Source organism: Canis lupus, chromosome 17, assembly GCF_011100685.1.
Source record: "Canis lupus familiaris isolate Mischka breed German Shepherd chromosome 17, alternate assembly UU_Cfam_GSD_1.0, whole genome shotgun sequence".
Classification (NCBI taxonomy): domain Eukaryota; kingdom Metazoa; phylum Chordata; class Mammalia; order Carnivora; family Canidae; genus Canis; species Canis lupus.
The window spans coordinates 44,981,962-44,996,354 of record NC_049238.1 but is presented as its reverse complement, the minus strand read 5'-3'; the positions used below and the strand labels follow the sequence as shown (position 1 = coordinate 44,996,354).

General features: G+C 39.2%; 1 protein-coding gene and 1 long non-coding RNA gene across 13 annotated transcripts in view; one reads left to right on the top strand and one right to left on the bottom strand.

The window, feature by feature from the left end:
* The window catches only part of LOC102153321, a 76,860-nt gene extending 76,207 nt beyond the window's left edge, over positions 1-653 (bottom strand). For 9 of the 11 annotated variants that reach the window (XR_005372509.1, XR_005372507.1, XR_005372506.1 and 6 more), the window contains exon 1: positions 534-653. This is a non-coding gene — a long non-coding RNA (uncharacterized LOC102153321). The remainder of the gene's footprint in view (positions 1-533) is intronic. The other 2 variants (XR_005372510.1, XR_005372511.1) reach the window with 2 other exon arrangements.
* A 340-nt stretch (positions 654-993) lies between these two features.
* Positions 994-14,393, top strand: part of CTNNA2 (catenin alpha 2) — a 1,087,950-nt gene continuing 1,074,550 nt past the window's right edge. The window contains exons 1-2 of one of the 2 annotated variants that reach the window (XM_038561605.1): positions 994-1,199; positions 12,937-13,114. The gene's annotated coding sequence lies outside the window, so the exon portion shown is untranslated. The remainder of the gene's footprint in view (positions 1,200-12,936; positions 13,115-14,393) is intronic. The other variant, XM_038561604.1, reaches the window with a different exon arrangement.

The window sequence follows — 14,393 nt, the reverse complement described above, 5'->3', positions numbered from 1 at the left end:
AACTTAGCAGCTTGTACCTTCTTCATTTCTAGCATGGAATGTAAGGGTTACATTCCAGTCCCAGATGATGCAGATGGACAGAGCATGTACTCCCTACAATCTAAGTTCCCCAACTAAAGTATAACCTCTGCGAGGACAAACAGCGGACATTAAACATTCCTGATATCTTGAAATGCTTAAGTAGAGTGGCTGGTGCAAACTGGGGGCTTAGTAATTTTTTTTTTGAACCAATAAAAGAATCAGAATGCCTTCCACATACACAACATTCAACCAAGGCTCGTGAAATGAGCAGAGGTTGCATTTGTTTTTAACACTTACATCCTCCACCAGGTCCTATTTTAAAGTCCAATCAATGCTCCTTCCCTTGCTACGCCAGGTCCCCACAAACCTACGTCCCATATTCAGCCTCCACCTTCGCGCGCTTAGGCCCAGCCCTTCTCCTGCCACGTGTCCGTGCCCTCTCTGGGTTCACCCTCTCTTCGTCCTCGTTAACCCCCATTCCCTTCCCTCCCGGCCCAGGACCTCTCCCGCACCGGGTCTCAGAAACCGGTCCCCGCGGCTTGCGGCCACTCAGGTCCGGGCGCCCGCCCGGAGGGGAACGCGGTTGTCATGGACACGGCACCTGCGCCCTTCGGCGGCGCCCCATCACCGCCGTCCCCTCCCCCACGCCCCCCACCTGCGGCGCGGAGCGAGCCCGGCCTCCCCGGCTCCGCCCCTGCCCCTCCCGCTCGGCGCTCCCCGGGCCGCGCGCGCCCGCGTGCCCCCTCCACCCCCCACCCCCCACCCCGCCCCCGCCCCCACCCCCCGGCCTCCCCCAGCCCCGCGGAGTCGCGGGGACCACGGGGGCGCGCGAGCGAGCGAGCGAGCGAGCGGCCGCGCCTGCGCGCTGGTCGCCTCCCCTAGCGGCGATTCGGGCCGCTGCCGCTCGCGCTGGGCAGGACGCGGGGCGGGCTGGGGGAGGGGGAGGGGAGGGGAGGGGGAGGGGGAGCGGCTTCGCTTCCAGCCCTGAGTAAGGCGGAGACCCGGGCTGGCGGGCGGAGCAGGAGCCACCGCACCTCGGCCAGAGGCGGCTGCCGCAGCTGCCGCCCTCGTCCCCGCCGCCGCCGCCGCCTCTCCAGTCCCTTGTGTGGTTACCCCTCCAGCGCTTGGGAGCGGGAGAGGAGGAGGAGGAGGCGAGAAACTCCCACCGACCCATAGAGGTGAGTCCTGGGCAGAGCATCCTCCATCCCTGCCTGCCTCCCTCCCTACCTCCCTCCCATCCTCTCCATCCTCCCCTCCCTCCCCGCTCCCCAACCCTCCCGCCCTCATCCTTCCCAACATCCCTCTCTCCTCTCCCCTCCTTTCTCTCTTCCAGCCTTTCTTTCATCCCTTTCTTCCTCTCTCCCAGCCTCACTTCCTTCCCACCCTTTCTTTCTTCCCTGTCTTCCTTTCAGCCACTCGCCCTAGAGCGCAGCTGTGCATCCTTTCCTCTTTTACCCCCTTTCTTCACCCCTTCCCCGGTGGGAGATCCCTAGCCTGCTACAACTGTCCGGATTCAGGGGCTTCCAGAAAATTGGGCACATATACTGAGGGATGCGCTCTTGCACAGCGGATGCCCTGCAGGTCCCTAAAATATTTGGATAAGGGTCAAGTTGAATAGAGTACTGGGACCTGGAAGGAGAAGAGGGGTGAAGAAGAATCTGTGGATTTGTGCAGTATTAGGGTGGGGGTGGGGAGGATTGTCACTTAAAACATGTTGCCAACAGCCCCCCCACACCCCCTTTTGGCAGTTTCCTTTTTCTTCCTGGGAATTACATATTCCCAGCGTGAGTCCCACTAATTTTAAATTAGCAGCTTTCCTGCTTGGATAGTCTCCGTGAGAAACCACAGGGAAAGAAGAGAAGAGAGGAAGAGAACAAGAGAGGAAGAGGGGAGGGGAAAGGAAGGGTGGTGGCGGTGGACGTTTGTATCCTTTACCCCTAGGCCTCTTTTGATTGATATTTTCAAACCACCCGCCTAATATTTGTCTTGGAATTGAACCCGTGTGTCCTTAGTCCTGTCACTATCTCCTTCAAAAGCAGAAACTCTCTAAACTTTAATGCGTGTGCACCATAGCATTATTTATGGACTGTTTTGGTCAGCATACAAAACACTAAGGTAGATTGATCTGGGAAAACGGAGCAGAAGGATGGCAGAGATGCACTTTTGTTCATTATAGGTTAACTTCTAAAGGAAGACAATGGAGGGGTAGTTTTTGGAGTAATGAGGTTATACTTCACAGGCTTATAAATATACCATTTTAATAACATTAGTTGTATTATAGGCTTTAACAGATATCCTTAGCCTTTCTCATCCACCTTAAAGGAATCGTAAATATCGTTGAGGAGAAACATAGTGTGTAATTCTGCTTGTGGTCTGCATCAATGGAAAAGTTGAATTAGCTCCGGGACCATTATTAACAATTTAAAATTTCAGTTGTTTTGTGCCACTTAGTTTCGCCAAATGATATATTTCACTTTGCTTTCTTTAGCTTGCACTGTAGTCTCTTTCATTATATATATTAATAGTAGTTTTTCAGTCTTCCTTTTTGCCAGCATTGCTGCTGAAAAGTTTATTTATATGTGGTGGGACAACCATGCCTTAGAATGTTTAGCGTCTTCATCATTTTAGAAAGCTCCAACAAACCATATAAGTATAAATCAGAAATGGAGTATGTAGAAGCTTGTATTTTGCCGTGACTATATTCTCTTTAAAAGAAAAAACAGCAACAACAAAACTCAAAAACCTTAATATCCTTAGAATAGCTGTATTTTATGTTTAATGAGTATGTGGGGAGGAACCGAAATTAATGGTGGATTCAGTGAAGCTGACAGTAAGATTCTGTGCTGTGGAGCAAATTATTGATTTTTTTCTTTTCATTTAAATTATTATATGTCAGTAGTGCAATATGCATTTTTGCATTTTATGGGCATGTAAAGTAGGAGTTGAGATGAAGAGAATTACCTTGCAAAATGATTGAGTGCTGATTTGATGAAGAACTGACACAGTTAATCATCTGAATCAGTTTGGGGGAAGTAGATGTTATTAGGAATGATGGACCTACCCCTTCCCTAAACTCCCCTTGGTAGGAATGCAATTTCGTTAATGGCTTGGTTGACTCTTAAGACATGTGGCAGAAGCTTGGTTGAATTATCAGTGTCACCAACATCCTGATGCAGAATTGCAGTCAACCCTGTCTGTATTTGAGTGGTTACATTATCTAAAAGTGAACACAATTGTAGATAGACGTGTTTTTGTATTGTTCCTTTTCCTGGAATCCCTTGAAGCTAGTGAAAGACTTTGGTAGTAACTCTATATGAATAAAATAAGTGAGTTTTATTCTAATTTACTCTCAAGTGACTTTTCCCCTTCCAGCATGGGCTTCATAGTTGTGAGTGTGCAGAGGAGGCAGCCCCTCTCTTTATTGCAGTTTTGCTACACAGAGTGATGTAAGTGTATGTCTCAGTTTTTAATGATGTGCTTACTGTGGGAAGAAAGGTACCTTTTATTTGTCTTCTTTGTAAACATTTGTCCACTTAGTAAAACAAAATACGCAAGTTTATTAAAGAATAGAAGGTAATATGACATCCGTGTACAGTAAGATTTTGAGAAAGATGAGTAAAATTAATAAAATATAAAATAGAAGAGGAAGTAGTACCTTCAGAAAGCAGCCTGCTACTCTGACCATAATCCACTTTACAGATAAAGATGGACTTCCTCTGAGGAGTTTCATTTCTAGAAGCTTCTGCCTTTAGTTGACTGGACCTTTAAGAACATATGGTACAGATAAAGACCCAACAGAACAGTTCATGGATGATGTAGAAAATATTCTGGATACACTTTCCGTGCCTCCCTCACTCAGAGCTCTTAAAACCTGTCCGACACTAGGCCCTGGTATGAGGTGTTGGAAGGAAGTAAAAGACACTACTCTCTTTGACCTTAGCTTACAGTCTAGTTGAGGAGCACAGACATTTGCATGAGGTCGTATTTCACTATGTCAAACAAGATCTTTGGAAAGAGCTTTAGGTTTGAGTGCATGCCTTACTTAAGTGGTAGAGAGTTATGTGCCCTTGCTTACTATTTAATTCTTTTTCTTCATCTACAAAATGGGAATTTTCATAGACTCTGATTCATGGGATTTTTTTTAAGGGTTAAATGTGTTAAGCAGTGTATCTGGTATGAACAGTGTGTGTATTGAGTGAGCATTATTGTCATTTGGAGAAATGATTTTAAAACAATCTACGGGAACTAGAAAGAAGTGAATAAAAGGTCAGTGTTAGAGGAATTCCAAACGGGTCAGATGTTTATGTGGCCGGGGAAAGGTTATATTCAGGATATCTCTCGAGCTTGGACAGATACTCCTGAGAAGGATTTCAAGCAGCGTAACACAGCTAGAACAAAAGCAGAAACAGAAGCAGCAAGATGTGTTTGGGAAGTCTCTTTACTAGAATATTTGGCATATAGGTGAGGGTATTAAAATGTATTAAACATATAGTCAGAGTAATTACACTATCCCTTGAGGTGAGACAACTTGTTTTAGTGTAGCATCTATTTTATTACAGAATACTCAGCCACCCAGGGGGGTTTGGATTAGTACTCACCCAAAACCAGATCCCAAGGCACAGAATCCAAGGTCCAGGTGGCAGTGAGGACCCAGACTATTCTTTTTATCTCTTTTCTTCAAATTTCAAGGCAGAGAGTAAAGTTGAACTTTCTGAACAACAAAGGCTCAATATTGTGATTTTCATAGCTCTCTTTTGTTTTGCCTTAACCCAGGAATATTCCAGGACTGTCTGTATCTTGGAGAATAATTACCAAGATTATTTCATTTTGACAACATATGAAGCCAGTAATTTTAGGGTAATTATGTCTCCAGGAACTTTATTTTTATTTCATTGTTGACTTTTCCCAATAACAGCAATCCCCTCCCTTTTTTTGGTGTTCAAGATTGTTAATGATCCTGTATGGATTATGCTATTTCAAGTATTTTACTGGGAGACTTAGCTGTGATGACCGCAGAGGGTCTGTTTGAGAATGTGCACTGAGCAAGTTAAATACCTGCATAGGATGGGGTGCGCATTGCTTCTGTCTATGTCTGTTGGTATATATATCCATGAAACAATTATCCAATAGCGTAAGTGATATGAGTTGTGTTATTTCATCAGAAAAAAAGATTTTCGGAGGATTTTACCTGCAATTTAAAAGTGTTAGTATTTATAGTGCTCATGTTTAATCCATTTTTAATAGACTGGCACAGTTTGGCTGCTTTATCCAAAATAGTAAAATTCTCTTCTTATATTTATTGTTTCATAGTTTTAGTAGTATAGAAGATGATCTCATGAACAGTATTTTATGGTATTTCCAAAAGCTAGCAGTCTAACAGGCCAGAGCCTGTAGCATTTTTATTTTTTTATTTTGAGGTTTTTTTTCTCAATATTTGGATGTTTTAAAGATTACCAGACCTAAATAAAACATATTCAAATGTATTACTTCTAGTTAGTTCCCTACTAAAGCACCAGTGATTTTTGACAGACTTTACTTTTAGACATTCTTATTTTCCTCATAAGTGAATTTTTACCTTGGAGACGAATTCTAACTCAACCACAAGTATGCATTCAACAACTCTTTGAGATTATTACCTCTAATACATTATTAAGAATCACAAAGTGATAGTCTGATTTTATAAAGCTTAATTTTATAGTGCTTTTGTTCCTTTTTATTTCAAGGCTGTATCTACATGTACAACTTTTAGACTATTATTTTCTAGTTGTGAAGACAGTGGGCATTAACAAGAGTGAAATAAGCAATTATCTTCCCTTGTAAGTTAAGGTGGTGACAACATGGAGAAGTGAAATAGGATAAGATAAAATGAATTAATTTCGTTTCATCTATTGAGCTGAAAAATTAATACTTCCTATTCAGTTAGGGGTTTTCTGTATTTTTTTCTGTCATGCTAATTAAATCCATGTTTTATTTGTTTAAATGTATGTACACACATATATTTCATTTGACATTCTTTAAAACTAGATCATAGATTTAAAAACATGTATGCAAAATCCGATGTTGGTTTTCTATTATTTTGCTAGTTTTTAGTATCTTGCTATTTTGTTTATTTGCCTTCTTGGAGAGAACCAAGTAATGTAGCACCTGAGGAAGCTGCCTGATTAGGAACAAGATCCAAATCAAGTAACATCCCAGCTTGCTCCAACATTCCTACCTTAAAATAATGGGCACCCCACCAGGGTTGAGGTAAAGTAAATAATTTTTTAAGACCCTAAGGACTATAGAATCATAATAGGAAATTAATAGAATACTTCTGATATGTTAATGCTGTTTAAACTGGGCTTATGTTGTTTATTACATATCTGCAGGAAATCCAAGATCTTTTCTTATAGCAGCTTAATGTTTCACAACCAAAGCCATGAACTCCTGATAGAGATATGTCAGTTCTCCCACAACCTAACCAGAAATCACAGTGACTTCATAAATAACTAAAGGGTATGAAAATTATCTGATTTTAATTGTGATTAGGCAAAGATTTGGTGAGAATCCACTTTCACAAGTTTATCTTAAATTCAAATGCCTGAAAGCTATTGGTAAATATCATTATAATGTCTTGCAGTAAAAAGGTAGATATGCCCCCTAACTATCTCAGAAAGAGCTAATTGTCTTTGGTTATTTCTAGGAAAGGGGATCCGATAATTCTTGAGAGTTTACCACTTGTCTTCATTTTCTTTCTTTAGGCATTGATATCTGCCAGAGTAATTTCATAAAATATGCTTCCCCCCCCATATATGCATACATGACATAACTAAGTATGGACAGAACTTGTTGAGGAAAATGTTTGCATCTAAATTTATCTCTTTTCACTTATGCTTTCCTTGTACTTTTTTGTCCTGTTACCTAGCATGAATTTATTCAACAGGTCTTTTGTTTGCTTTTTGTTTTTCTAAATATCTGCTCTGCATAGAGCATTGGGCTAGAAATAGTAATTTTATAAAACTCTGAATCAGGAATCAGGACACCCCAATTCTTCCTTGAGGTTTTTAACTAACTAGTTATTTGACAAAACAAGCCTCATATTCTCCAAAGCTTATTTTTCGTAAGGATTTTATTTATTTATTTGTTTGTTTGTTATTTATTTATTTATTTATTTATTCGTGAGAGACGCAGAGAGAGAGGCCGAGAGGCATAGGGAGAAGCGGGCTCCTGAGCCAAAGGCAGGCACTCAACAACTGAGCCACCCAGGTGTTCTTCTCCAAGGCTTATTTATTTAATTTGTATTTTAGTGGCTTGGACTATATGATACACAGAGTGTTTTCTAGTTATAAAATTCTGTAATACTACCTGTGAGTTTCCCTTAAAATTTCAAGGCATAATGATTTATTTCTTACCGTGTCCTATTTGTTTTTTTCATTTGAAACATAAACGGCTGCTATAGGAGAAAAACCTTCATCTTCAGTGGCATATGTGTTCCCATTCCCAAAAGAATCACAAATTTAGATTCACAGAGTCTCCGGGTCCAGGAAGAACTAAAGCACATTTCCCTTTCTTACCTTTCTATCCTTTCCTCTCCCTCTTTTTTTATTTTTAAAAAAATATTTATTTGAGAGAGACAGAGGCAGCACGAGCAGGAGGAACCGAGAATCTCAAGCAGACACCATATTGAGTGTGGAATTCAACAGGAGGCTCTGTCTCACCACCCAGATCATGACTTGAGCCTGACTTGAGCCAAAACTAAGGGTCAAATGCTTAACTAACTGCGCCACCTAGGCACTCCTCTCTCCTTTTGAAAAAAAAAAAAAAAAAAAAATCCTTCCTCAGCTAAAGGTACATGTCAATTGCTACATCCATTCATGGACTAGCCTGACTTGTTTGAGTAATGCCACTGTCTTTCAAAGACTATATGACATTAATGAATTTAGAATAAGATGGGGACACCTAGGTGGCTCAGTGGTTGAGCATCTGCCTTTGGTGCTCCATGAGTACCCCATTGGGCTCCTGGCAGGGAGCCTGCTTCTCCCTCTGCCTATGTCTCTGTGTCTCTCATGAATAAATAAATAAAATCTTTAAAAATAAATTAGAATAAGGTGATATTTATTTAAGAAATTATATATGCTCCGAGGTTAGTATTTGTATCTCAGGCATAGCAATGTCTTGCTTATTCCCTAAATCTTACCCCATAGGACTGTGTGGTCACAAGTATTTCTACCAAACTCCCATTAAATTTTTTTTAAATCAAGTTTATTGAGATATGTTTCATATATAATAGAGTATATCCATTTTTTTTCTTTTATAAAAGTGTAGATGGTATACAATAGTATATTAGTTTCAGGTGTACAACATAGTGATTCAACATTTACATACATTTATATACATGTCAGATCTAGCTAATGTCACCAAGCAAAATTGATACATATGTTCCCTATTTCGTACATTGTAACCCTCTGTTTTATTTGTTTTATAACTGGAACTTTGTACCTTTTAATTCTGTTTCCCTATTTTGTCCATCCGCTCACCTCTGACAATCACCAGATTCTTCTCCATATTTATGAGTCTGTTTCTATTTTGTTTTATTTATTTGTTTTGCTTTTTAGATTACACATATAAGTGGAACCATATGGTATTTGTTTTTCTCTGTCTGATGTATTTCACCTGGCATAATACCCTCTAGATCCATCCATGTTGTCACAAGTGGCAAAACTTCATTCTTTTTTTTATGACTAATAGTCCAGTGTGTGTATGTGTGTGTGTGTATGTATGTGCACATGCTCACATGCATGCCACATCTTTATCCATTCATCTCTTGATGGCCACTTAAGTTGCTTCGGTATCTTGATTATTGTAAACAATATCCCGATGAACATAGGAGTGCATATTATCTTTTCAAATTAGTGTTTTCACTTTCTTTGGATAAATACCCAGAAGTGTAATTGCTGGATCACATGGTAGTTCTACTTATAATTTTTTGAGGAACTTTTATATTGTTTCCATAGCATCTGTGCCATTTTACATTTCCAACAACAGTATATAAGAGTTGCTTTTTCCCCACATTCTTGCCAACACTTGTTATTGCTTGTCTTTTCGACAGTAGTCATTCTGACAAGTGTGAGATGATGTTTCATTGTTGTTTTGATTGGCATTTCCCTTATGATTGGTGGTGCTGAGCATCTTTTAATGTGTCTATTGGCCAACTGGACATCCTCTTTGGAGAAGAAATATCTATTCAGGTCCTCTGACCATTTTTTAATCGGCTTATTTGATACTGAGTTGTGTGCTTCTTATATATTTTGGATATTAACACCTTATTGTTTATATCATTTGTAAATATCTTCTGAGTAGGTTGTAGTTTCATTTCTTTTTTTCATAGTTTATTTTATTTATTTATTTTTTAAGATTTTTAAAATTTATTCATGAGAGACACACACAGAGAGAGGCAGAGACACAGGCAGAGGGAGAAGTAGGCTCCATGCAGAGAGCCTGACGTGGGACTCGATCCTGGGTCTCCAGGATCACACCCCGGGCTGAAGGCAGCGCTAAACCACTGTGCCACCGGGGCTGCCCTGTAGTTTCATTTCTTGAGGTTTTTCTGTGCTTTTCAAAAGCTTCTTAGTTTGATAAAGTCCCATTTGTTTATTTTTGTTTTTATTGCCCTTGTCTAAGGAGACAGATCCAAAATTATGCCCTGACCAATGTCCAAGAGCTTACTGCTTATGTTTTCTTCTAGGATTTTTATGGTTTTTGGTCTTACATCAAAGCCTTTAATCCATTTTGAGTTTATATTTGCATCTGGTATACAAATATGATCCAGTTTCTTTCTTTTGCATGTGACCATCCACTTATTGAAAAGACTGTCTTTTCCTCATTGTATATTTTTGCTTCTTTGCAGAGGAATAATTGACCATATATGCATGGGTTTAGTCCTGGAATCCATTCTGTTCCAGAATGCATCTATTTTAAGTACTATTGTGTGTTTACAAATATACCTATGTAATCACCACTGCAGTTGAGGTCTAAATTATTTCCATTGCACTAAAAAGTTCCCTTCTGCTTGATCTGCTTTATTTCCCCATTGATTAGTTTTTCCTGTTCTACAAATGGATATAGATTGTATAACAGAATATGTACTCATTTTTGTCTCCTGCTATATAGCAGCATAATGTTTTTTAATATTTTTGAGATTTGTCCATGCCTTTGAATATATAAATTTCAAGAAGAAAATATAGGAGAAAATCTTTGTGATTTAGGGCTAGGCAATGATGTCTTAGGTAGGGCTCAAAATGCACTAACTGTAAAAAAAAAAAAAAAAAAAAGATAAACTAGACTATATCAAAATTAATAAAAAAAATTCTCTTTAAGAACACAAGATTTGCTAGGTCTGTGTATCTCAATTTCTATCTCTATATATTGGACAAAGGACTAATTGTCCCAGCTATGTATAGGACTCTTGCATCTCGGTAAGAAAACAAACAATCCAACTAAAAGATGGACAAAATATTTAAAGATATATTCCACAAAAGAAAATACACAAAGGACATGAAAAGGTGTTTAAGTCCATTATTTGCCCAAGTAATGACATTTAAGAAGCACCATATGATACCACTGTACAAACATTAGATGGCTAAATTTACAAAGACTGACAATATCAAGTTTTGGAGAGGGTGTGAAGCAGCTGAAGGACTCATACTTTGCTGATGGGAAAGCAACACTTTGGGAAATAGTTTGGCAGTTTCTCTTAATGTTAAAAATATACTTACCATACAACCCTGGAATTCCACTCGCAGGTGAAATGAAAACATATGCAGAAAGACTTTTACATGAAAATTAATAGCAGCTTTATTCATAATTTCAGACTAAAAAGCCCTAAATATCCATCACATTCCCATTTTAAAGCTACTCTTTAAAATAGAAAACAAAACTTTTGGTATATATTTTTTGAGATGTGCTATTTGCTCTAAGTAACCTGGCAGCAGAGCAAAAGGAAGACAGTCAAAAAGATGTGCAAAAGTCATAAGAAATCCAAAAGGGTAGGAAGGCCCAGGTGTCAGACCTAGACTTGATTTTTCCTCTCTTCTCTTGAATGTGCCCCTTCTTTTTTTTATTTTTTAACATAGATTTATTTATTTATTTATTTATTTATTTATTTATTTATTTATTTATTATAGACCTAGAGAGAGAGAGAGAGAGAGAGAGAGAGGCAGAGACACAGGCAGAGGGAGAAGCAGGCTCCATGCCTGGAGCCTGACGCGGGACTCGATCCTGGGACTCCAGGATCGCACCCTGGGCCAAAGGCGCCAAACTGCTGAGCCATCCCCCGACTGTGCCCCTTCTGTGTCTAGACCTCAATGTCAGCCAGTGGTGTGATGGCTGCCACAGTTCTAAGCCCACCATCATGCAGTTGCAGTGTCTTCTCCAGAAAAATGAGAAAACCTTTGCCAAAAGTCCTCTCTTACCTCTTACCTCATTGGCCAGTGCTGGATCACATAGACACCCACAATCCACTCAACAGCAAGGGGAAAAGAAATAGCCTGCATGAGAGTTTAGACTAATCAGGATCTCCTGGCTGGGGATGAGGTCAGCTTTCCCTGAAGTGCATGGCTGTGTGTAGGAAATGAAGGGGACAAATGAGCTGAATGGCAGTTCTGTTAAGGAAAAGGAAGGGGGAAATGAATGTTCGGTAAGCAAGCAGCAGTGCTGTTATAATTTGATTCAGAGGCCTGCCATGATATTCTCAATCTTATGGAAGAGAGGTTTAAGAGGAAATCTAGGGTTGTAGTCATAGTTTGTTATTATGGAGATGTGTGCAAAAACAGGTCACAAAGGGTACTGCAGGAAAAAAAGGAGGGAAGAAATTTAGATCATAATGTGCAGCATGAATTGGAGGAAGAGAGAATCTAGATGCAAGGGAATAATTCAAAGTGGGCAAGCATACAAATAGTGACAAGCAGAGCCAGGCACACTGGGGCCCATGGAGTTGGGACAGGAGGCGAAAGTCAGTGCTGGCAGTAGTCTGGAATCCAGGCAGACAAACTCGATTGCAGTTTGCCCATCTGTGAAATCAGGACCTCAGGCAAGAAGATTTTCATGTTTTGCTTGTTAAGGCAGAAGCTAAAACAGTAATTATTCTCTTTCTCTCTCTCTCTCTCTCTTTTTTTTGGTAGGTATTGTCAACCACTTTAGATTCTAACTGTGTCATGAATAGAAGCCATACCTTCATTTTGTTCTAATATTCCCATTATAATCCTGGACCCATATTAGTTTCTTAATAAATGCTGGCTGTTTGAATTGAGTCTCTGAACTCCTTCTACTTTAAACAAATCCTACAGATGTCTGATTAAACAAATGTAGCAGCCATTCATCAAAGTATTTACTTTCTTATTGTTTTAGGGTACATAGCCCTGGCTCTCTATATAAGTATGATAAAGTACTTGATCTTATGAGTTGACAACCTGGCAGGGGTGAAAAGTACCTGAACAGTTTAATACCAGAAAGAATATGATGGAGTGTGTAGTATAGTGGTTCTGACTCCACAGTGGCATGGGCCAGAAGTCCAGATGGACACAGAATCAGAAACATGGTTCTAGTAGTGGATGGGAGAGAGATGGAGGAGGGGATGACCTTGTATTACTACTTTTTAATTCAGTCCTGCCATGGTCTGGGAACTGGGACAGGGCTGAGCCAGCAGGAAGATGGGATCACTGAGCACAGCAGTGGGAGAGGTGAAGTCACATCCAGGAGAACTGAAGCTGGGTTGTTGATAACTGCTCAGTAAGCAGCTGAGAAGTAGGCCTGGAATGAAGGGGAGAGGCTGGGAATAGAGAAACATTTTAGTATTATCTGTATAGAGGTTTCTCAAGGATATAATAACAGAAGATACATTATTTCAAGAACAACATGTTTGGTCTTTTACACTTGCAGTAATACATGCCCATTGCATAACATCTAGAAAATAAATGGAAAACGAAACTTGAAAATAAAAATTATTGCAATCCAGCTGTCCAGTGAACATTTGATGAGTTTCCAGGTTTCAGCCCTACCATGAGTATATCTGAATTTGTCATGCAAAAGTCTCTTTAAGGCATAACTGAGATCACAGGTATGTATAATTTTGTGTTCCATCTTTTTAACTAAACGTATTTAGGCATTACTTGGGATAATAAAATCTCTTCCTTCATGTTAAGTCCTATGTAACATTGCATTGATTGGAATTTAAGTTTCTAGTTTTTGCTTATCTACACAGATAAAATGTTTGTGATTATCTGTCTTCAAATATGGGTTGTATCATGGGCAGGAGATTGACTTTGGGGCCCCAGGAAAGTGCCTTAAAGATATAGGTGGTCAATGTCTATACAGCAAGACATATAGTTTTTTTATTTACTGAAATGGTAACATGATGATCTCTGCCTCATTTTCACATAGAGCTTAGTGGGTAACATGAGTATATACAGGGATGCTGGGTGGCTCAGCAGTTGAGCGTCTGCCTTCTGTTCAGGACATGATCCCAGGATCTGGGATCAAGTCCTGCATTGGGCTTCCTGTGAGGAACCTGCTTCTACCTCTGCCTGTGTCTCTGCCTCTCTCCCTCTGTGTATCTCATGAATAAATAAATAAATCTTTAAAAAAAACTAAAAAAATGAGTATATACATGTAAAATATATATGCCATATATATATTATATGCCATAAATTACATATATATATTTTTTGATATAAGTTTATATATATTAGATAAATATTTTTAAACTGCTGCCTATTATTCTATAACATGGTTTAACCATGCCTTGTTTTCATGGACATTTAGTTTATTCCTGTTATTTTGCTACTTTAAACAAACATCCTTACACAGGTTCCTTGTTCAGATGTACTAGAGTATTTTTTAAAATGATATAATGGTAATTGTAATTTTGAGTCATTGAGATGTATGCATTTTAGATTTTAATAGTTGATGCCTAATTGCTCTTCCAAATGGTAGTACTACTTTACATTCCACTGGGGAGTACATATTTCCTTAACCTTTTGTCAATACATGAAAACTTTAAACTTGGAAAAGTTTACCAATGAATAGGTAAGAATATGATCTTTGTTACCTGAATTTGTTTCTCTGATTTTTGGCAAACTTGATTACTTCTCCATCTGTTTTTTGGCATAATGGCCTAATATTTTGCTTCTGCTGTGATAACTGTTCATATTTTTACCCAGTGTTTCCAGTGGATTATTTATCTTATTTTAATTTATAGCACTTCTTTATGTTCTCTGGGTATAAAGATTTTGTTGTTGTTATACTATTATAACTACTATAGCCTATGGTATGTTGTGATATCCAGTAAGTAATTATTTTTCTTTTTTAAATTCCCTTATCTAGTTGGACTTTTTCTT